We start from the raw sequence: 3,484 nt of genomic DNA on the forward strand, positions 1-3,484 counted from the left end.
GAGATGGGGTTTCTCCATGTTGGTCAGGGTGGTCTCGAACTCCTGATCTCAGGTGATTCAGCCTCCCAAAGTGCTGGAATTACAGGCGTGAGCCATTGTGCCCAGCCATTTTTAAATTTTTAATTTTTTTTCCAGACAGTTTCGCTCGTGTTGCCCAGGCTCTGGAGTGCAATGGCATGAACTCAGCTCACTGCAACCTCTGCCTCCTGGGTTCACGCAATTATCCCGCCTCAGCCTCCTGAGTAGCTTGGATTACAGACATGGGCCACCATGCCTGGCTAATGTTGTATTTTTAGTAGAGACAGAGTTTCTCCATGTTGGCCAGGCTGGTCTCTAACTCCCAACCTCAGGTGATCTGCCCACCTCAGCCTCCCAAAGTGCTGGGATTAGAGTCATGAGCCACTGGGCCGGTCTGATTATTATTATTATTATTATTTTGAGACGGAGTCTTGCTCTGTTGCCTGGGCTGAAGTGCAGTGGGCTGGAGTGCAGTGGCCGGATCTCAGCTCACTGTAAGCTCCGCTTCCCAGGTTTATGCCATTCTCCTGCCTCAGCCTCCTGAGTAGCTGGGACTACAGGCGCCCACCACCTCACCCGGCTAATTTTTTTTTTTTTTGTATTTTTTAGTAGAGGCGGGGTTTCACCATGTTAGCCAGGATGGTCTTGATCTCCTGACCTCGTGATCCGCCCGTCTGGGCCTCCCAAAGTGCTGGGATTACAGGCTTGAGCCACCGTGCCGGGCCTAATACATATATAGTTCTTCATAGAGATGAGGGCTCATCATTTTGCCCAGGCTGGTCTCGAACTCCTGGCCTCAAATGATCCTCTCACCTCAGCCTCCCACAGTGCTGGGATTACAGGCAGTTTGTGAGGCTGAAGTGGGTGGATTATTTGAGGTCAGGAGTTCAAGACTAGCCTGACCAACATGGCGAAACCCTGTCTCTACTGAAAATACAAAAATTAGGCAGGCATAGTGGCCTGTGCTTGTAGCCCCAGCTATTCCGGAGGCTGAGGCAGGAGAATCGCTTGAACCTGGGAGGCAGGGATTACAAAGAGCCGAGACTGTGCCACTGCACTCCAGCCTGGGTGACAGAGTGAGACTCTATCTCAAAAAAATAAAGTAAAACAAAATAAAATATTTGGGCTATATGTGTACAGGTATTGTTTTAAAGCCCCTGCTCTCCCTGTGTAAAAACTTCTCAGTCAATTGAATTACTTTGCAAGGTAAGTAATAGATAAGAGAGACAGTCTTTGAAGTGACTGGTGGCCACAGTGAGTTTCTCACAGTGAGTGGTTATGACTATGTGTCAATACACCCTTCTTTGCACATTGGTTTTATTTATTTATTTATTTTTAGTGAAAATCTCACTCTGTTGCCCAGGTTGGAGTGCAGTGGCATGATCACAGCTCACTGCAGCCTCTGCCTCCCGGACTCAAGCAATCCTCCCACCTCAGCCTCCGAAGTAGCTGGGGCTACAGGTACACACCGCTGTCCCTGGGTAATTTTGTATTTTTAGTAGAGACGGGATTTCTCCATGTTGGTCTGGCTGGTCTAACCCTAACCCTAACCCTAACCCTAACTCCCAACCTCAGGTGATCCTCCTGCCTCAGCCTGCCAACGTGCTGGGATTACAGGCGTAAATCACCTTGCCTGGCCTCTCTTTTTTTTTTTTTTCTTGAGGCTGAGTCTTGCTCTGTCGCCCAGGTTGGAGTGCAGTGGCACGATCTCGGCTCACTGAAACCTCTGCCTCCCGGGTTCAAGTGATTCCCCTTCCTCAGCCTCACGAGTAGATGGGACTACAGGCACACGCCACCGCGCATGGCTAATTTTTGTATTTTAGTAGAGATGTTCACCATGTTAGCCAGGCTGTTTTTGAACTCCCGACCTCAAATGATCTGCCCGCCTCAGCCTCCCGAAGTGCTGGGATTACAGGCATGAGCCACTGCACCCGGTTAAGGATTTTTGATTTTGAGGATCTGTTTTGCCTTCTAGCCATGCCTGCTTATTTGGGGCTAGAAATTGCTTAAAACAGGGGTCCCCAGCCCCCAGGCCAAGGACGGGTAGTGATCTGTGGCCAATTAGGAAATGGGCCACATAGCACCAGGTGACCAGCGAGTGGGTGAGCTAGAGAAGCTTCATCTGTATTTATAGTGGCGCCCCATCGCTGCCGTCACCACCTGAGCTCTGCCTCCTGTGGGATCAGCAGCAGGATCCGATTCTCACAGGAGCTCGAACCCTGTTGTGAACTGCGCACACAAGGGCTCTAGTGAGCTCCAAATGGCGACCTGCCTCCCACTGTCTCCCCTCGCCCTCAGATGAAATCGTGTAGTTGCAGGAAACAAGCTCAGGGCTCCCACTGATGACACGTTCAGGTGAGTTGCACAATTATTTCATTGTGTATTACCGTGTAATAATAGAAATAACGTGCACTGTAAATGTCAGGCGCCTGACTCAAACCGAAACCTTCCCTCTCACTGCGTCTGCGGAAAAACTGTCTTCCGCGAAACCAGTCCCTGGTGCCAAAGAGGCCGGGAACCACTGCCTTAAAAGGCTCTACCCGTGCCGGGCGCGGTGGCTCAAGCCTGTAATCCCAGCACTTTGGGAGGCCGAGAGGGGCGGATCGCGAGGTCAGGAGATCGAGACCATCCTGGCGAACAGGGTGAAACCCCGTCTCTACTAAAAAAATACAAAAAACTAGCTGGGCGAGGTGGCGGACGCCTGTACTCCCAGCTACTCGGGAGGCTGAGGCAGGAGAATGGCGTAAACCCGGGAGGCGGAGCTTGCAGTGAGCTAAGATTCAGCCACTGCACTCCAGCCTGGGCGACAGAGCGAGACTCCGTCTCCAAAAAAAAAAAAAAAAAAAAGGCTCTACCCTGAAGCTGATAATCCAATCGGGAAACAAACATCTTTAGGGAACCTCCATGTGTAAGAGTTTTTCCTGGCCATCGTGACTGAACTGATAAAATAAGATTCTAGTAATCTTTGATAAATTAAGACAGTTTTAAAGATTATTGGTAAAGTAAAATAAAAAGTCTTTAATATTTAGACATTTGGAGCCAGGCAAGGTGGCCAGTGGCCAGGCAGATCACCTGAGGTCAGGAGTTCGAGACCAGCCTGTCCAACATGGCAAGACCCCATCTCTACTAAAAATACAAAATTAGCTGGGCGTGGTGGCACGTACCTGTAATCGCAGCTACTCAGGAGGCTGAGGCTGGAGAATTGTTTGAACCCAGGAGGCGGAGGTTGCAGCGAGCTGAGATTGCACCACTGCACTCCAGCCTGGGTGACAAGTGTGAAACTCTGTCTCAAAAAAAATAGAAATTTGGCGGGCGCGGTGGCTCAAGCCTGTAATCCCAGCACTTTGGGAGGCCGAGACGGGCGGATCACGAGGTCAGGAGATCGAGACCATCCTGGCTAACACGGTGAAACCCCGTCTCTACTAAAAAATACAAAAACTAGCCAGGCGAGGTGGCGGGCGCCTGT

Source organism: Piliocolobus tephrosceles, chromosome 17, assembly GCF_002776525.5.
Source record: "Piliocolobus tephrosceles isolate RC106 chromosome 17, ASM277652v3, whole genome shotgun sequence".
NCBI classification, from domain to species: Eukaryota; Metazoa; Chordata; class Mammalia; order Primates; family Cercopithecidae; genus Piliocolobus; species Piliocolobus tephrosceles.